Source organism: Camellia sinensis, chromosome 13, assembly GCF_055761805.1.
Source record: "Camellia sinensis isolate YWXY chromosome 13, ASM5576180v1, whole genome shotgun sequence".
NCBI classification, from domain to species: Eukaryota; Viridiplantae; Streptophyta; class Magnoliopsida; order Ericales; family Theaceae; genus Camellia; species Camellia sinensis.
In genome coordinates this window covers 16110043-16131748 of record NC_138973.1, presented here as the reverse complement: position 1 = coordinate 16131748, position 21706 = coordinate 16110043, and the positions used below count along the sequence as shown (strand labels likewise).

The following is a 21706-nucleotide window of genomic DNA, read 5'->3' as shown; positions in this document are numbered from 1 at the left end:
ATTGTGCCTCAGGCGGGCAAGGCCTCGGACCGAGCCTTGAATGGGCCTTAAGCGGGCCGATGGGCCGGGCCGGGCTTCAAAATGATGGTCTAGGTCCTAGTCTAGGGTCCCAGACATGCTCGGGCCCGGACCCAAACGAGCCTGCCCCGGGTCGTGGACGGGCTTCGAGCAGCCCACGGGCAGCGGGCCAATTCTACATTCCTATCAATGTGTATGTTAACATGTCAATGTGAATATTCACATTGTCAACGGGCCGGGCCGGGCCTGGCCTACCCCGGGCCGCGGGTGAGCTTCAGGCAGCGAGCAAATTTTACACTTCTATCAATGTTGATGTTAACATGTCAATGTGAATATTCACATTGTCACGGGTCGGGCCAAACTCGCCTCGAGCTGCAGTCGGGCTTCGGGCTGCGGTCCAATTTTACACTCTTATCAATGTGAATGTTAACATGTCAATATGAGTATTCACATTGTCAATGGGCCGAGCCGGCCCGCCCCGCCCCGGGCTGCGGAGGGCTTTTGGCCCCCCATGGGCCGCGGGTCAATTTTATACTCTTATCAATGTGAATGTTAACATGTCAATGTGAATATTCACATTGTCAACAGGCCGGGCCGGGCCTGCCCCGGGCCGCCCATGGACTGTGGGCGGGTTTCGGGCAACCACGGGGCACGGGCCAATTTTATACTCTTATCAATGTGAATGTTAACATGTCAATGTGAATATTCACATTGTCAACAGGCCAGGCCGGGCTCGCCCCGGGCTGCCTACGGGCCGTGGGCGGGTTTTGGGCAGCCACGGGGCGCGGGCCAATTTGATACTCTTATCAATGTGAATATTAACATGTCAATATGAATATTCACATTGTCAACGGGCCAGGCCCGCCCCGGGCCGCCCACGGGCCGTGAGCGGGTTTCGGGCAACTATGGGGCGCTGGCTAATTTTACACTCCTATCAATGTGAATGTTACCATGCCAATGTGAATATTCACATTGTCAACGGGCCGGGCCGAGCCTGTCCCGAGCCGCGGGCGGGCTTTTGGCCGCCCACGGGACGCTGGCCAATTTTATACTCTTATCAATGTAGATGTTAACATGTCAATGTGAATATTCACATTGTCAACGGGCCGAGCCGACCCCGGGCCGCGAGCGGGCTTTTGGCCCCTCGTGGTCCGCGGACCAATTTATACTCTTATCAATGTGAATGTTAATATGTCAACGTGAATATTCACATTGTCAACGGCTCGGACCGGGCCCGCCTCAGGCCGTCCATGGGGCGCGGGCGGGTTTCGCGCCGCCACGGGACGCGGGCCAATTTTACACTCTTATTAATATGAATGTTAACATGTTAATGTGAATATTCACATTGTCAACGGGCCGGGCCGGGCCCGCCCCTAGTTGCAGGCGGGTTTTTGGCCGCCCGTGGGCCGCAGACCAATTTTATACTCTTATCAATGTGAATGTTAACATGTCAACGTGAATATTCACATTGTCAACGGTCCGGACCGGGCCGCCCATGGACTGTGGGCGGGTTTCGCGCCGCCACGGGACGCGGGCCAATTTTACACTCCTATTAATGTGAATGTTAACATGTTAATGTGAATATTCACATTGTCAACGGGCCGGGCTCGCCCCGGCTCGCAGACGGGTTTCGGGCCGCCCACGGGCCAATTTTACATTCCTACCAATGTGAATTTTCAAATATGAATGTTCATATCATAAAATTGTTAACCGTTCAAAAAATATTTATAAGGGTATCAAAATTAAATATAAGGGCATAAGTGTCCAAGAAAATAGTGTAAATCAAGAAAAAAAGATTTTATGGAATAAAACTATACATACATGGGATTAAATGGGTTGAAAAATTTCTTCATAGACTTATTGAGTTAAAACACTTTTAAATAAGATTTATTAATAATTTTTCCCTTTTTGATTTATTATTTTTTAGCTAAAGACAAAAAAGGCTTTTGCATATCAATAAAACAACCCTTTTAGCCCATGGCAAATGGGATATTGAAAGATAGGTCAAAAACCCGATATGTATGAGCTGAAGGACGAAACAACGAAGTTGGGAAAAGTATTTATTACTAGTTGAAGAAAAAGTTTAATAATTTAATTATTAATATTTATAAAAAATTTCACTCATCTGTAATTATTTTTTTTAAATATACACTGAATTTAAATTTCTCCAAAATATAATTTATCCCTTTATTATTTTTATTATTTGTAGATAGTATTTACCCCTTTATTATTAGAGAGACATTTACCAGTTAGCTATAGCTCAGCCCAAAAAGAAATCACTTAAAATAAAAGTATCGACCAAATAAGAAAAGTAATAATAAAAGTATCATGAAAATCAATACATATACCAACAATCAAAAGAAACTTTTCAAATAATTGCTCAGAATTTCCCATATTTTTTTTGCACTTTGCATCAGTTCATTACATGTAGATGAGTTACATTACATGGACTCAATGCCCTAAGTTCTCCTTACGCAAACTTAACTCATTACAAAATCAATATAAGCAGAAAAGAGTTCAAAAGCTGATGGAACTAGAAAAAAAGAATGAAACAAAAAAATAAAATAAAATAAAAATCCTATAATAATGTACATCACACGTTGACAGAAACTATCCCGAAAAGAGTTATTTTTTTGCATAAAATTATTATCTTTTCTGGAAGTTGAATACCCTGATTGAATAGGCAAAGATGAATCCAAAGAGTATGGCTATCCCAGCTATAATAATTGCCACATATCCCACAAAGTCATGTTTAAAATCAAAGTAATTCCTGGCGAATTCTTCAACTGTTTCGCCTGTGTCAAGCGTTCCTTGAATGTCTCCAAACTGTGAAGCAACTAATCCATACAGAGTCCAAGCAACTGGGCAAATGTAATAGCACCACCTCCACCACACCGGTATTCTCTGTCATGATCATAGGACAACAAGAAAAAAGAAAAAAAATGTTTAGATCCTTTTGACTTGTTATCTCTCGTGTTGTGAAAGTTGAATGTTTTGGAATCAATTTAACTTACTGTTTTTGGAATGATGAATCCAGAGAATAGGTTCCATGTTGAATACAAAGCAACTGAGACTATGGAGGCAATGTTCTGGTTGGGAGTTACTGCCACTGTCATCATCCCATAGAAAGTGTAGTGTAACAAGGTGGAGTACATGAAAAACAGATACCATAAGAACTTGGCAACTGTCCACTCAAATCGAATCATGGCGTAAACTATGACTCCATATGAGAGTCTGAACAAAAATGTATGGGAGCTCAATCACAACCTGCAAAACAAAATGATTGTTAAGAAAATTAATGAAATATCTAAAAAATCTTGAAGAAAGTTTTCAATTACACTTCACTTCATAGTTATCAGTTCTTTTGATCCAACTTCATCCAAACAGTAATCAAAGTTTTCCCAATCTAAAATGGGCAACTTTTTATTTTAACAAGAGGAAAGGATGAATGTATGCACACAACCGTGCATTAACCTTTTTTCTTTTGCTTTTTCTTTCTTTTAAATATTTCAATGAATTCCTGGTAATTGGTTATTTCCAAATCCCAAATTTTCTTAGGGAGGTGCTTGAATGACAAATGTATTTTGACTAATTTATTTTACACAAAAATAAAAATAACTACCTGTCCAAATGCATATGACAATACTGAATACATTCTGGTTGCTCTTTCCTTGTAAAAGACTGTTCTCTCAATAGCAACTACGGGCTGCACTGAACCGGTATTTTGTATACCAAGAAATAGCACAGCAGCATACATAGAACCCATTGCGTTGAAGATATCTTGTTGTGCTTCCCTGCAATACCAGAACACAAAAATTAATTTAGGAACTATAAAATGGGGAAACCACTTACCCAAAAAAAAAAAAAAAAATGGCGAAACAATTTTGATAATTGGATGAAACTATTTTCGGCTTTTACTCTACAAATATACCTTTTGGAGCCAAGATCCCAGAAGATAGTCCCAAACAATAGAGCTATGCATGTTGTGAACAAGAATCTCACTGCACTGTATGACGGGTTTCGCCAGCATGACAAGTGTTTTTCCCATAGGCATGCCATGCATTGGATGAAGAAAGTGTTGGAACAATCTTCTGTGTAAAAAATAATGAAACAAATCAAACAAAAACAAAAATAAATTATGTACCGAATTTATTTTACCGAACCGAATAAATGTATAAAATTGAATCCTTAATGGTTTTTAATTTATGTTCCGCAAAGTTTTCTATCAATTGGTATCAGAGCATGGTTCTCAATTCTGATGCATGAAACGTACAAGTATGAATTTCATTTTATGATGATGTTTTGTGTAACAAGTGCAAAACCTTGATTTACACTTGTCTAATTTTATTTTTATTTTTGGCCAATCTTTTATTCTATTGATATTAAAATAAAAATTGAAAATTATTGAACAACTGGTAATTAAGATAATGTCTTATGCACTTATAATGTTTTGTTACACACCTTATGAATTGAAACATTGTTGATCAGCCCAACGGAGGTTCAACACTATGTATGTTTGAACAATTGAGATTATTAGTATAATAAATATAGCAATAAGTTTTTCTACCCAACGGTGATAAACTTCTCACGTGCTTTAGTTAATAAAATAAAATAAGGCACATTGAGTTTTTCTGCCCAATGGTGATAAACTTGTTATGGTCTTAATGATTGTTTTATTTTATTTTATGTTGTTTATTTTTATTAGTTATCTCATTTACTTTTATAAATTGTTAAAATATATTGTTATTCGGCCCAACGGAATGATAACTTGATGTCGTATCTAGCTAATTATGTTTTATAGTTAGATATATTTAATTTGTGGTGTTATTTTTATGACATGTGAAAAGTAGTTTTCTTGATAATATTATGTAAAGGATATTATGTGTTTGCAGTATTGAATCCTACTGCAATTAATAGTTACTTGTCTAGTATTGAAGCTTTGAGTGGAACTACTTTTAAGAAATGGAATGAACAAATTGGAATTGTTTTGGGAATTATGGATTTAGACTATGCATTAAAAGAGCCAGTTTCTACAATGCCTAATGATAGAAGTTTTAAGGAACACGTGGCTTTATATGAAAAATAAGAACGCTCTAACCGCTTAAGTCTAATGATTATGAAAGGATTAATTACGCCTACAATTCAAGGAGCAATCCCTATTTCTGAAAGTGCAGTGAGCTATATGAAATCTATTGAAGAACAATTCATTGGAACTTCCAAATCCCTTTAAAATGATGGAGAGTGTGGTTTGAGACCTTACACTATTTATACTAGTATTTTTCCCATAAAAAAATCCATTAATTCAATGAACTTCATTAAATAGATTAATGTATCTTATACATCCATGATACATAATGCATCTTCTATATTAATGAATTCATTAGATAGATTAATGTATCTTATATATTCATAATAGATATATAATGCATCTCTAAGATTCATTCATAATGAATCTATCACATTCACTACATTGACATTATCTCCATTAGTCTTCTATACATTATGTATATATAGGTGCATTCATCAATGATTAGTCACCATCTAATTGATGTACACGTATCTTACTTAACGAGATGAATCTAGTATAATCATGCATAAGCCACATTAAGCCATATTTAGGAAAAATTCTTACAATCTCCCACGTGGCTTGCATGATTATATTACGTCATTGGATTATCATAATATGATCAGCGTTCTCCCACTAGAAGATTTTACCGTCACCATTAGATTTTGTTCAATGAAATTATTAGTACCAAATCATTGTAGTTAGTGATTTACACATTGATCAAGACTGTACAATGGTTATAGTGTTAATATTTTCCATCAACATGAATAAGTGAATCTTAAATTATAGAGATGACATTAGCAACATAATGGTGATTAATGCTAATTCATCTATAACGATCCCGTTATTTACATCTTCTTCTAAATTGTGCACAAGTATGAAGAATGAAAACAACAAACATAATCATTACTAACAGAAAATGATTATAACATAACATTTATCACGAACATAACACACTAATTTCAAGTTGTCCAAACTGCTAGAATAATGCTGGCATTTATAGGCAAAATAATCTGCCCAAACAGGTTCAATTTTGAACTGAACAGATACAGATTTTGAATGAACAAATGCAGTCCAAAATTCAATAAATCTGTCTGAACTATATGATCTGTCTGAACTGTGCAGTTTCTATCTGTGTAACTGCAGCAGTTATGAGCAGTTAACCTGTTGGAAATTTCGAATCGAGGGAGATAAAAATAGACAGAAAATTAATTCAATTTTTGGCACAAAATTTGAATTTGATTTCATTACAAATTCAAATAAATTTTGTCCAAAAAATTAATATTAGAACCGACTTGACCCCCAACCCACACCCGCGCCCAGCATGGCTCGGCTCGGCTGGTTAGACGGCGGCGAGCGCGTGTATGGTGGTTTGGGCTAAGGTCTACTTTGTCCATAACTCCTTCCTTCTACAAACTTGGGGTGCCCCTTGAGGCCCAACTCAAGTGTTGTCACCTAGAACTTATATACACACATAAGTTCTCTTAATTTTCTAATGTGGGATAACCATTTCAAGGAAACCCACATTTTACTTCTTTAAATGTACATTCCATGAACCCGAAAACGATGTCAAGTTTCCATTCACTCATAAATGTTTTGACGAACCGTCTTCACCGTGTGACTTGCCATGCGGCAAGGAACACGTCACCTCTTTGGACCCACCGCAAAAAATGTGTGGACCCCATTCAATTTTGGGCTCAAAGATGGCCCAAAATAAGCCTATATAAAACCAATTTTCTAACAATCCTCCACATGAATGGAATTTGACAGAGAGAAAATGCAACAACATGATCTAATTACAGAGAGTACAGATATTGGAAATATTCTGCAAAGGATAGGTAGCTTTTGGCTTTGAACCTTCCCTTGTGAGACACTATCGGATTTACTAGCTAACTAGTGAAGATGATTTCTTGAACTGTTCAGCCGTTTGTGTGAACCAAGACAATAGAACTCACACAGTATATTACCAGACATAGTTTAGTTCTCATTATTGTGTTCATTTGGCCCTGAACAACCTGGTGTTTCATAAATGCTTTAGAGAATTGTAGCCCTTCACAAATCTCATAGAATCGGCCCAGTTCACACTCATATAGGTGATTCTTATGAAGAGTATCCTGCCATAGTCCCCTAGGTTTACCTAGATATAAGAATCATTAAAAGTATTACTTAACCTAAAAACGCTACAGACATCACTATTTCATCATAGAAATGGGTAGGAGTTTGACTACCCAGTGATCCTACTGAGTCATACACAACTCGGTTGTCCTTTTGAACCTAGATCTTGGGATCTCCAGTCAACTAAATTGGGTTGCCATTGTGGTAACTCTCATTTAATAGGCTTAAGTCTCATTCCCCTAAATGAATTTTCAACTAACTCTCTTGCTAACCCTTTGGTTAATGGATCCGTTATGTTGTTTTTAGACTTCACATATTCAATAGAAATAATTCCATTAGAGAGTAGTTGTCTCACGGTGTTATGTCGACGACGAATGTGTCGTGACTTACCGTTATACATATGACTCTGTGTGCTCTACCAATTGCTAATTAACTATCACACTGTATGCATATAGCAGGCACCAGTTTTGGCCACATTGGAATATCTTCAAGGAAGTAGCGAAGCCATTTTGCTTCTTTCGCAACTTTATCTAAAGTGATGAATTTTGATTTCATAGTAGACCTAGCTATGCAAGTTTGTTTGGAAGATTTCCAAGATACAGCCGCCTTACCAAGAGTAAAGACATATCCACTGGTGGATTTTGAGTCTCTAGTATCTAATATCCAATTTGTATCATAGTATCCTTCAAGTACTGTTGAATATCTAGTATAATTAAGCCCAATATTACGAGTAAATCTGAGGTATCTTAGAACCCTTATAATTTCTTTCCAGTGTTCTACTCTTGGATTACTCGTATATCTACTTAATTTACTTACTACATAAGCTATATCCGGGCGAGTGCAATTCATCAAGTACATTAAGCTTCCAATAATTTGGACATACTCTAATTGGGAAACACTTTCCTGTACATTCTTAGAAAGAAACAAATTAACATCCACAGGTGTTCTAGCAAGATGATCATCATCTTTGCTAAATTTGTCAAGTATTTTCTCAATGTAATGAGATTGTGACAAAGCATAACCTTCTGATGTTTTGGTAATTTTCATACCAAGAATTACATTAGAAATCCCCATGTCTTTCATGTCAAAATGTTTATTCAATATTTTCTTAGTAGTTTTAATCATGTCATTATTACTACCTATGATGAGCATATCATCTACATAAAGACATACAATAACATAACATTTGTCTGTGCTTTTAATATAAACACATTTGTCATACTCATTAATTTTGAATCTATTTGACATCATTGCTTTGTCAAATTTCTCATGCTATTACTTTAGCGCTTGTTTTAAACCATATAATGAATTAACTAATTTACACATTTTCTTTTCTTTTCCTGGAACAACCAAAAAATCCATCTGGTTGTTCCATGTACATTTCTTCATCTAACTTACCATTTAAGAAAGCGGTTTTCACATCCATTTGATGAATTTCTAGATTGTATAGAGAAGCAATAGCAATTAGCATTCTAATGGATGTTATTCTAGTAACAGGTGAGTATGTGTCAAAGTAATCAAGACTTTCTTTTTGTCTAAAACCTTTGACCACAAGTCTTGCCTTGTATTTGTTAATTGATCAATCTGCTTTCATTTTTCTCTTAAAAATCTACTTGTACCTAAGAGGTTTACAACCTAGTGACAGATCCACCAATTCCCAAGTGTGATTTTGCAGGATGGATTCAACTTCGTTGTTTACAGCTTCTTTCCAAAGGAGTCTCAGGACTGGACATAACTTCTTAAAAAGTTAAGGGCTCATTTTCTAACAAAAATGTTAAAAAATCTGGATCAAAAGATTTTGAGGTTCTAGCACTTTTACTACGCCTAAGTTCCTCTTCCTCATTTTCATCTATCTCTTGCTCTTGTTCTTGATCATGTTCTTGATCCTGACTAGTAATAGCATCATGAGATCTTTTATTATTACTAGTCTCTTATCCAATCTTATTTGGAAATACATGTTCAAAGAAAGATGCATTCCGAGATTCAATAATAGTATTTACATGCATTTCGGAATGTTCTAATTTATGAATCAAAAACCGATATGCATTACTACTATTCTTGGCATAACCAATGAAAATGTAATCAATGGTCTTAGCACCTATCTTAGTCTTTTTAGGACTAGGAATAGCCACTTTAGCCAAACACCCCTATACTTTTAAGTATTTATAAGATGGTACTCTCCCATGCTACATTTCATAAGGTGTTTGATTCTCTTTCTTTCGGGATACTTTATTAAGTATATAATTAGCAGAAAAGTATTGCTTTCCCCGACAAATTCTGAGGTAATCCAGAACTCATTAACATGGCATTCATCATTTCTTTTAAAGTCCTATCTTTCCTTTCAGCAATTCCATTTTGCTAAGGTAAGTAAGGAGCGGTGGTTTGATGAATTATTTCATATTTTTTACAAAATTCACCAAAAGGTGATTCATATTCACCATCTCTATCACTTCTAAGTTTCTTAATTTTTTTACCAAGTTGATTTTCAACTTCATTCTTATATTGAATAAAAGTTTCCAAAGCTTCATCCTTGATTCGAATTAAATAAACATAACTATATCTAGTATAGTCATCTGTGAAAGTGATAAAAAAAAATTTCCCACCTCTAGTTTGAATTGATTTAAAATCACAAATGTCACAATGAATTAATTCAAGTAGTTTCGTACTTCTTTCAATTTAATGAAAATGAGTTTTGGATGATTTTACCTCAACGCAAATTTCACATTTATAATTTGAATCAATGTCAAATTTAGGTAAACATTCCATATTAATTAATCTGCGCAAAAATCCATAATTAACATGTCCAAGTCTACCATACCATAAATTTGAAGACTTAAGCAAGTAGGAGGAAGATGTATTTTTATTAATAACAGAGGGTACAATAGTCATTACATTCATTTTGAAAAAGCCATCAGACATGTAACATTTTCTTATATACATCCCGTTTTTTGTAAGTACAAACTTGTCACTTTCAAAAACTAGCCTAAACTCATTTTTACTCAACAAAGATCCGGAAACAAGGTTCTTACGAATGTTCGGTACATGCAACACATTGTTGAGAGTGAGTTCCTTTCCAGATATCATCTTCAGAATAATCTTTCCTTGTCCTTCAACTTTGGAAGTTGAGGAGTTGCCCATAAAAAGTTGTTTACCGTTGTCCACTGTAGAATAAGATGTGAACATCTTTTTGTTGGCATAGATATGACGAGTAGCACCAGTGTCCATCCACCATTCTTTCTGATTTCCTACAAGGTTTGCCTTGGAAACAACTGTAGAAAGATTTATGTCATCGACACCATTGGAAATTTTGTCCACTTCATTCATATTAGCTTGAGCAAACTTCTTGTTTGTTCTTTTTTTACTTTTGCCTTTGCTTTTGCTACGACAATTTTTGGCCCGATGTCTCTCTTTGTCACAGATGTAACACTTGTCATTAAACTTATACTTTTTAGTTTCCCCTCCTTTAGAGTCTTGTGATGAACTTTCTCCAAAAAACTTCCGTTTCTTTGCTTTTGGTGCATGTTCCACCACATTTGTCTTAGACTCCATTGGATGCTTACCAGCCCGCTTTTTAGAATTGCAATTGTCATCTTCAATCCTCAAACGCACAATCAATTCCTCTAAAGACGTTTCTTTGTGCTTATGTTTGAGGTAGTTCTTGAATTCCTTCCAACCTTGTGGTAATTTCTCAATTAAGGCTACAACTTAGAAGGATTCATTGAGAGACATGTCTTCTACGTGAATGTTATGCAGAATGAGTTGGGGATCTTGAACTTGGCTGCTCACAGTTTTAGAATCAACCATCACAAAGTCCAGGAATTTGCCAACCACAAATTTTTTTGAGCCAATATCTTCTGTTTTGTGCTTTTTCTTCAAAGACTCTCAAAGTTCCTTTGCTGTCTTGATAGGACTGTAGACGTTGTATAATGTGTTGTCAAGTCCGTTCAAGATATAGTTATGGCAAAGGAAATCAGCATGTTTCCAAACATCGACTGCAGCAATCACTTGCCAGTCAATTTCATCCTCCTTCAGAGTAGGAGCATTCTCACGGAGAAAACGAGCTAGGTTCAGAGTTGTAAGATAGATCAACATTTTCTATTGCCATCTTTTAAAATCAGTTCCTGAAAACTTTTCTGGCTTCTCGTCATGATTGACTGGCACAGTCACAACATGAGAGGTTGAAGCAATTGTAGCCACCACACTAGTACTTGTTTGAGCATTAGTTTGACTAGTTTCAGTAGCCATGAATTCTAAATTATAAAACTAAATTATAATTAGAATTTTATACTACATAGAAAATTAAACCATAAACACAAAATTTTAAATTCTGTAATATAAAAGAAATAAGAATTGTAACTTTTATTTTCAATTAATTTGCAAATAAAAATTATTTAAACAAATTAATTCCACACAGAAAAATTATTTCTGTAACACTTCAAAAATTAAAATACTAAAAATAGAATTTTAATTAATGAACACTCAGAAATAATTCTGAAAACCAAAATTAATTTCTAACAAAATTTCACAAATACATATTTTGAATTATTAATGATACCGGTATATTACTACTAGTTGTCAAAGAAAATAGACAGTATATTACTACTATCTGTCAAACAGTATATTACTACTATTTGTTTTTCCAACCAGAATATTATTTTGTAAAACCATAGAAAATAATTTCTGTAAGAAAAAAAAAGAGAAAAGGAAACAAACGAAAAATTCTGCAAATAGAATAATTCGAGTCTGTCTTAAGATTATTGGAACAATCTTTTGTGTCAAAAATAATGAAACAAATCAAAAAAAACAAAAAAAAAAATTACGTACCGAATTTATTTTACTAAACTGAATAAATATTTAAAAGATCAAGTCGAGTGTGTGATACTCTGTCCTTTAGACAGATTGGCTTCGCTACGGTACTTACGGAAAAATGGCGTCTATCTTCCAAGATACAATGATCTTCACAAATTGTAGTAACACCAAACAATTTGTACGGTGAATAAAAACTTGTGTTCTATACTCTCTTTAATTTTTTCCTAAAAACTAATATGAATAGTATTTATGCAAATGAGCAAAACTGGACGGCAAAGTGAAACTTTCAGATTATTTTTGGATGTCCAAACTGCTGGAATGATGCTGGTATTTATAGGCAAAATAATCTGCCCGAATAGGTTCAATTTTGAACCGAACAGGTGCAGATTTTAAATGAACAGATGCAGTCCAAAATTCAACAGATCTGTTCGAATTGTATGATCTGTCTGAACTGTGCAGTTTCTATCTGTGTAACTGAAGCAGTTATGAGCAGTTTCCAGCAATTAACTTGTTGGAAATTTCGAACTGAAGGAGATAAAAATGGACAAAAAATTAATTCAATTTTTGGCACAAAATTTGAATTTGATTTCATTAAAAATTTTGTCAAAAAAATTAATATTAGAACCAACCCCAACCCGCACCCGCGCCCGACACGGCCGGTTTGACGGACAGCGGCGGCAGTGCGTACGTGTGTGGTGGTTTGAGCTAAGGTCCACTTTGTCCATACTCCTTCCTTCTACAAACTTAGGGTGCCCCTTTGGGCCCAACCCAAGTGTTGCTAACTAGAACTTATAAACACACATAAGTTCTCTTAAGTTTTTCAATATGGGATAACCATTTTAAGAAAACTCACATTTTACTTCTTTAAATGTCCATTCCATAAACCCGAAAACGACGTCAAGTTCTCATTCACTCATAAATAGTTTTGACGAACTGTCTTCACCGTGTGACTTGCCACGCGGCAAGGAACACGTTACCTTTTCAGACCCATCCCAAAAGACTCGTGGATCCCACTCAATTTTGGGCTCAAAAATGGCCCAAAATAAGCCTATATAAAACCAATTTTCCAATAGAAAGCCTGCGAGTATTGAGTGGGGAAATATAGATCTTTTGAGCCGGAAGGAGGTGTACTAAGGTCCTTGATTAAGTCTTTGTTTCTCCTGATTAGTCATCATAGGCCATGTTTGTTTGGGCGGACTGGATTAGTATTCCCATGACTAATAGTCCTAGGGCTACCAATCCGTTAGACTATGTATCATATCTTAACTAATAGTCAAGTTTAAAATAATTAATCCGTACTTCAATTGTTTAACCAAACATTGGATTAATAATTTTATTGGACTATTAGTCCAATCTCAAGCTCATGTCCATCCAAACAAACATGGCCATAGAGTGTTAGTGTTGGGAAATAGATCCATATCCAAATGGAAAATTATTTATGCTTGTCACATTTATACTTCAATGTTGACTTTTCTTAGAATTTAGATTAGTTTGAACAAGATGTAGAAACAAAATTTTGTTTTGATTATGTAAGATGGCCATACCTATATAGATCTGAATTCTTGTACACTTCAGCAAAGTTCACCCCAAGAGCTGCTTCCTGTGCTGCTTAAGTCACCTCTAACATCCATGTTGCTGGATTATAACCGTCTTTGATTTTACTAATTCCATTGATACCCTAAAAGAAATATAAGATGATTATGTTAGTACCTAAGCAGAAATACAAACACGGGAAGTTTGAATGGTCTTATGTATATTACCTCAAAGTTCTCGATCAGATGGGCAGCATGACAGCCTAATGGACTAACATATATTTCTTCACCTCCTCGTTTTAGAAGAAATAGCTATGAATCCAAAATATTTATTCTTTAGTTCTCTTATATAAATTTAGAAACTAATTTAAATCATTGGATAATCTTGCAAAAATTACCTACCTCATCAAAAGCATCAAATATGTCAATGCTTAGCTGATACGTAGTGCACACCACAGTTCATCATCTGTCCACCGTGTTTCTCACTGTTCTCATCACAATTGATGCTGCCCTGGTGTCAAGTCCCAAGGTTGGTTCATCCATGAATATTATGGACAGGTTGGCTACGAGCTCTACCGCAATTGTCAACCTTTTGCGTTGTTCAGTCGAAAGACCGTTCACTTCAGGCAACCAAACAAGTGCTTCCTTTAAAGGGGTTAGCTCAACAAGCTCCATGACCTCATCGACAAACATCTGCAATTCATTATTTAGATTAACATTTTAACATGTTTAAAATTGAAAGAAAAATATGCAAGGACTCATCTTGGCATTCAAACTCTATGATTATGGGTCACCTTTTTGCTAGCAGAATCAACGTCAAGAGGCAACCGGAGCCAAGCAGAGTATTGCAAGGACTCGTAAACAGTAACATGAGGGGAGTGAATGTCAGTTTGCTCACAGTATCCTGCTACACGAGCGAATGTCTCTTGTTTCTTTGCGTATCCTGATATCGTGATCCTTCCCTCAATATATCTACCAATTTTCCTACCAGCCAAGACATCCGTCAAAGTGGTCTTTCTAGCCCCACTAACACCCATCAGTGCTGTAAGAAAACCAGGCCTGAAAGCACCGCTCACGCCTTTTAGAAGCTCTAGCCGGTCTTCCAGAATGCCTTGAGCTTTCATTTCCTATAAGTATAGTAACAATTTTAGTATGTGCACAGTCATCAAGATAATCAAGATTAGCATTTTGTGTTCAAACAAGTACTATTTTTTACTTGACTATCCATATACTCAAAGATACCTGTGGCATATCTACTACATATCTGACATCATTGAAGGTGATGGAAAGAGGTTCGAATGAAAGAACCATTCCGCGTTTTCTGTTTTGGCCGACTTCACTAATGTTGTCTACTCTTGAAGTCACTGAAGTCGATGAAGTACTTCTTTGAAGTTCATCTCCCCTCTCGAATAAAGATGCGTTGAGTATGGTATCACCAAAAACTTCCAAACCATAAATGAAGAGCACAATCTGAGAACTAATTAGTGACCCACATGAAGGTCTCTTTCCTCTTGATGATAACTCGATCTCTCCTATTTTACAAGCATTTCTCTCTGCCATGGTTTCTTCAGCCAAAACAGCCCGAGGCTTCCCAAATGCTGCATAATATTGACCCATTAATTATTTACTAGAACAAATTGATCCCCAGGTAACTCTAATCGGAGTTTGTCAAATTTTAAAGCGAAAAATCCAATATTCAAAATGAATGAATGGTTACTCACAGTTGAGATAAGCGAATGCTAGAGTGAAAAGGGAATTGAATAGAAAAATATATCCGATTGAAGCTCTGACTCCAATCCAATACCAGTATGCTTCTGGAAATATCCCGCAAGACTTCAAGACTATTGTGCCTAATGATTCTGTTGAATTTACAAGAACCTATACAAAAAAAGATTTCACAAGTTTAGATCATCTTACTCTAAATCTTTTTCTTTTCTTTTTTGGTGACAATTTTGTTTAGGTTTCTTGCAAGCACACAAACATGATATGCTTACATGTCTCCAACTGCTCCCAAGAAATTCATTCACTGCGATAGCGTTCTGCGCATACATCAAAGGTGAGGCCCAATAACCCATATCCATCATTTCTTTATATTCTCTAAGGCAAAGAAAGCAGTTCTTATAATAAATTTTCAAGTCACATGAACCAGGAGAAAATGTGTGTGCTATGGCGTTCTGCGCATACATCAAAGGTGAGGCCCAATAACCCCATATCCACAATTTATTTATATTCTCCAAGGCAAAGAAAGCAGTTCTTATAATAAATTTTCAAGTCACATGAACCAGGAGAAAATGTGTGTGCTATAGCGTTCTGCGCTTACATCAAAGGTGAGGCCCAATAACCCCATATCCACCATTTCTTTACATTCTCTAAGGCAAAGAAAACAGTTCTTATAATAAATTTTCAAGTCACATGAACCAGGAGAAAATGTGCGTGCACACTTGTATCATATTATGTTTCACTTTCTTTACCTCTTGACAAGATAAATCCACCCAATACAAGAACTCCAAGTAGTGTAAATGAGCCAAAAGTGTTCGCAACAATAATGTTCCGCCCTAATGCCCCAATGAGTCAGAACATTCCAGAAGCCATCTGGTTAATGAATAGAAGCAGAAGGTACATTTTGAATAACCTACCATTAAAAGTTGATCAAATTATTGAAATGAAAATCTTGAAACCAAATCCTAAACTACAGTCACACATCATTACCTTCCGACATTTGGATAAAATCCTATGACATAATAAGTTGTGAAAACCCAAATACCGACTTCTACAAATGTTATTGTGATCTTGAGGATCCATTGAGGTAAAGAGTATGCCCAAGCTGGAAAGAAGAGAAGGTCTCTTTGCTTGTAGAATGTGGAAAGCTTCAAGATGGTCATGGCTAGCTCCACAAACCCATTAAACATAATCATCATGATACTATAGAACATAGCACACAAGAAAACCGTTCCATCTATTGTTGTTTTCTTGGGCATCTCAGTTCTTAGAAATATTGTCATTGCAATAAACGCCATAATAATAAGCTGAAACAAACAACCATTGATGCGAGTTAGAACAAAACTTCCAAATTATTTCATAAATGTGAAGTGGAACTGTGAAAGTTTAATGCTCTACTTTGACATGTACTCACTTGAGTGAATTTGAATATGTAGACAAATGAATTCCTTTTCATGAGCAAGTATTCTCTGGAGACGAGAGCTTTCAACAGTTCCTTCTTACTAACACCATAGTTCTTAGTTGTTAAAGCTGCAGGGTGGCTCTTGGCTTTGTCAAATGGAATGGCAAAGCTCATCTCCTAGTTTTCAGCCAACGTGAAATGATAGAAATGCCTCTACAAATTTGTTGACAGTAACAAAATTATACGACTCATCTCTTTTTGCCCAATACTGCTCTTGATCTTTCTTCGATGTCACCTATGATTCCACCAAAAACATTTTGAGTACTTCAAAAGTCCAGTGTATTCTATACCATAAAAAAGAGAATGTATCTCAAGACACTTGAAGCCCATGTATTCGAAAACTCTAGGACATTTTCGCGGGGGCCTTCATATACAATTTTCCCATCTGAGAGGAGAATTATGTCATCAAACAAGTCATAAGTTCTGGCGTTGGCTGGAGGAGAGAGATAACAGTAGTTCCTTGAAGGATGTGGATGGACTGCTTGATTGAGTTCACAATTTGATAAGTTGTAGAACTGTCGAAGCCAGTTGATATCTTATCCATGAAGAGCACTCTTGCTGGTCCAACCAACATCTCCCCTGTATCATATTTCATCAAAATAGGTAAATATTTTTAAAAAAATTTATGTAATTATCTAACACGAAGTTGGCAGGTTAGGAATTACCTGTCGTGACTCGCTTTTCTGCCCACCAGATATACCTCGCACCATTTCATTACCCATAGTGTCAGCACAAACTTCCAGTCCCAAAATCTGTGAATTTGGAAAACCAGAAAGTATACATATCAAATTTTGTGTGAATTTTATTTTTTCCCCTATGAAATGTCATTTAAGAGAAATTCAATCAAACATCTTAAGAACATAGTCTGTGACCACACTGGCCCTTTGTCCTTCTTGTGATACTGCCTGAATAATTACACGAGCATAGTTAGATATACAAAACAAAAAAAGAAAACAATTTACAAGAATTACATCCAGAAAAAAAAAAAAGGCTCAACAAAATACCGAAATTTGCATATAAAAATAAAACTAAGCAAATGAAAAAAAAACAACCAAACAGAACAGCTATTCCCTTACTTTCATGAAAATATCAAGATCAGCATCAGGCTTTTAATATTTGCTTCTTTTTCTCTTCTAGCCAATTCTGTTAACATGTCTGCAAAATTTTCAAATTCAAACAAACCAATTAAGACCTAGTTCAATTCTCATAACCAAATCCTAAATATGATCAACACCCATTGAATATAATCGACCATAGCGAGCTCCGACCCCTTGACATCTTGCTGAGAAAGCCAATGTTTCTTTCACTGTCAATTCTCCTATATGAAGGTCATGCTGACTTATATAAGTTGATGTTCTTTGCGGAACAAACTCATTCATTCCATGCCCATTGTATGTTACTTTCCCAGAAACCTACAATTTTTTTACTATCAGATTTGTTTTGCTGAAATCAAATGGTTCCAATTGCAAAAAAACAATAAAGAAACTATTAGACACATATATGTGGTTCAATAATATGCCTAAGTCGGGGAGAATATAAAGTTCACTATGTGCCTAACAGGCCATCCATTTCGATAAAAGGCTTTTATAGTAAATTTGAGCGTAGAGTAAAAGTATGACACAACTCACTAAAGATTCATGTTATGAAGCACGGGTGCGGGTATGGATATGGATATGGGTTCGGGTACGATATGGATACGCTGATATGGCAAATTCTTAAAAAAGTAGAGTGCTGGTACGGGTGAGGTACATCAATTTTTTTTAAAAAAAAAATTTCTTAAAATTTATAGCTAAACATCCAACGTACAAATCAAAGTTTCAATATCAAAACTAAAACGAGAACAACTTGTATGAAAATTTATATAACTCTTTATTTTTCTTTTTTGAGTGTCTAAAACAGGATGCAAAAGAGAGTAAAACCACGACTCATGGATAAAAGGTGTTGGAAATAATTACTTGATATTTTCAAAATTGAAAGAAGAATAATAAAGGCTGCAACAAATTCTAGCAGCTGCAAAAAAAATCACCTCACCATACCAGTGTTGTACCCACAGTGTACCGGTGTCGTACCCACGATGTATCCAAATGTATTTGCCATACTCGACATGTATTCGGTGTATCCGATATGCATACCTCCATATCGGTGTGCGTACCCGCACTCGGTAAATACCCGGTACTCGTACGACACCATTTTTGGAGTACCCATGCCTTTAGAAAGATTACAAGATGAAACAAGTCCCCAATTCCATTTTGAGTATGTGTTTTGTAAAATATATTAAAAATTATGCTTTTTGAAGATTAAATTCACTATGCTCCTACTAGCCGGATTGTTTTGAGAAGTTAGTTAAAAATTGACTTTTTTTTTTTTTAAAAAAAAATGTGAAAAAAATAGACAGATGATGTGACCTAAAATAGGCTAAAAGCCAAATTTTAGTTTTTAGCCAAGTTCCCAAAATTGGCCTGCCTTTTGTCTCCGTAAAAGGCCCTTACAATAAATTTGAGTGTCCAGTAAAATTACAAAATTCTTCACAACAAGATTTATATACAATCACAAGATAAAACTGATAGAAAACTTTGCGAAACATAAACTAAAAATCATTAAGGATTCAATTCTATACATGAAAACTATATGAATTTCTACTATACAAAATAAGTGAATACATACTTTGATCCATGATAGTATGAAATCTTCTTGTAAGAAAGAGAAACCTTGAATGGAAGACCTTGATCTTTAAGTTCTTTACTTGTCTAAGATCTTCAAACCACTTCTCTCTCCCTAGGCGATGGGAGCCTTCTTGTGGTGACAAGTTTAGTTTTGTGATGGAGAGTGTGATTTGGGACCTTACACTATTTATACTAGTATTCTTCCCATCAAAGAATTCATTAATTCAATGAACTTCATTAAATAGATTAATGTATCTTACACATTCATGATACATAATGCATCTCTAAGATTCATTCATAATGAATCTATCACATTCAATGCATTGACATTATCTCCATTAGTCTTCTATATATTATGTATATATAGGTGCATTCATCAATGATTAGTCATCATCTAATTGATGTACATGTATCTTACTTAATGAGATGAATCTAGTACAATCATACATAAGCCACATTAAGCCATATTTAGGAAAAATCCTTACAAAAACAAGTCCCCTATTCAATTTTCAGCAATTGTTCTATGAAAAATACTTAAAATTAGTTTGGTGTAAATAAACAGAAAAAGATGTTTTGAAACTTTAAAAATTATTATTTTTTCAACAAAAAAAAAATCAAGATGATGATTGCTTTTGAATTTATTATTATTATTTTTTACCAAATTAATTTTATAATATTTAAAAATAAATAAATTTTAACAACAAAACCAGATATAGTTACTTGGTTTTTAAAAAAAAAAATGAACTAGTAGTTGTTTTCTTACTTTTAGATCTGAATCAAGTTTTCCACCCAAAGCAAGCAGCAATGATGTCTTTCCAGCGCTTGGTGGGGCCAAAAGCAATGTCATTCTGCAAAAACAATATATGAATGGGGTTGAGAACTATGTTGTTAGGTTAATCTATAACAATTAACAGACAATGTGACTTAAAAATCTTATCCCCACCTGCCAGGTTTGAGGATTCCACTAACATCATGAAGGATTGATAATGGTTTCTTCCTACTTGGAAGCACATGCAGGTAATTAAAGAACCCCTTTTAAAACAGAGAGAAACAGAGAGAGAAAACAGGGTTAGTTCAATTTACAAATTACAACACAGATATGAACATGTTTCTGTGATCTAATTGAGAAAATTCACCTCAAAAAGATTAATGGAAAAGTTGAGAACTGTTGGAAGTGCTCTACCGCCAACATAAGCTTCTGCATCGACATTCAAATGCTCGAACCAGACTTCAATGGTGGGAAGATCAATCCTAACTCTGTAAAAATCAGAAAAAACAGAGACACACACAAAAAAAAAAAAATTAATTAAGTGCTTCAAATACAATTACATCAACAACCCAGATCAATTTACAATCTTAAAATCCCCCCCCCCCCCCCCAAAAAAAAAAAAAAAACTTTGTGATTACCTGTCAATGCGTTTCTTGAGCTTCAACAAGAACTTCTCATTGTCATCCTCTGCGATTTTCACAAGCCTCTCCAGCAGATTCTTTCTCTCAATCACCCCAAGCTTTTTGATGTCAATCTCTCTTGCATGGCCTTGTTCTTCAGTCAAAATACCTCTCTGAATCCTCTGATAAGTGGGTAATTTTTCCATAGCAGCCCATTTCAGAGCTTCTTCGTCGTCTTCATCGCAAAAAGATTTTGAGAAAACTTCTCCCCCGCTGTTCCTCCATATGTTGGAACTACTCAAACGAGCACTACTCACTCTCAGTATATTATCACCACCCTCCATTGTCACCGATGTTTCTCAAATTTCTTTTGAGAAATTTGATTGAATCTTTGATGTGTTATTTTTATTTTTTAGAGGAGAAGAACAGATGGGTATCTTTTGGCGTCTCTGCTTCTAGGTGTGGGATTGTGGGTGTCTTTCTTTGTTTCGTGTTGTATTTTGGGGGGAATTGGTTTGGCGGTTAAAGGAATATAACGTGGCTCCGTTTGGCAAGAGTTAAACAGAATTTTTTTTGGTTATTTTAGTCACAAAAGATAAAATAAGTTATTTTAGTCACAAAAAATAAAATATCATATCCAATTCATAATCATTACATTCTTCTCTCATAGAAAAAAGTTAAAAAAGTTAAAAAACTAAAAAATTCTTCCCAAATCAAATTTTTTAACCCAAATTAAAATAATTAAAAAAATTAAAAAATCAACTCACTTCCCAAACAGAGGCTGTATGTATTAACTGCGTGATGTATATATATTGGTTTTGAAGTTACTGTGTGATGTATGTATTGATGTCATTGCCATTGCCAGTGAAAAATTATTTGAAATATCAAAATTGACAAGAAAGAGAGAGTATATATATTAGTTTTGAAGTGAGAG

At 35.3% G+C, this 21706-nt stretch overlaps 1 pseudogene across 1 annotated transcript; it reads right to left on the bottom strand.

Moving 5' to 3' along the window:
- Window positions 1-2383: 2383 nt before the first annotated feature.
- LOC114278134 (pleiotropic drug resistance protein 1-like) lies at window positions 2384-21254 on the bottom strand (annotated as a pseudogene). Its single transcript, XR_014348408.1, has 26 exons — window positions 20791-21254; window positions 20520-20640; window positions 20327-20415; window positions 20147-20231; window positions 17973-18132; window positions 17797-17875; window positions 17574-17625; window positions 17399-17474; window positions 17022-17313; window positions 16673-16983; window positions 16249-16565; window positions 16011-16171; window positions 15882-15908; window positions 15534-15625; window positions 15261-15417; window positions 15043-15137; window positions 14782-14958; window positions 14334-14666; window positions 13942-14232; window positions 13768-13851; window positions 13552-13685; window positions 13086-13167; window positions 3950-4095; window positions 3641-3812; window positions 3033-3285; window positions 2384-2922 (listed from the first exon to the last, which is right to left on the bottom strand). The product of XR_014348408.1 is annotated as a pleiotropic drug resistance protein 1-like (transcript).
- Window positions 21255-21706: the final 452 nt, after the last annotated feature.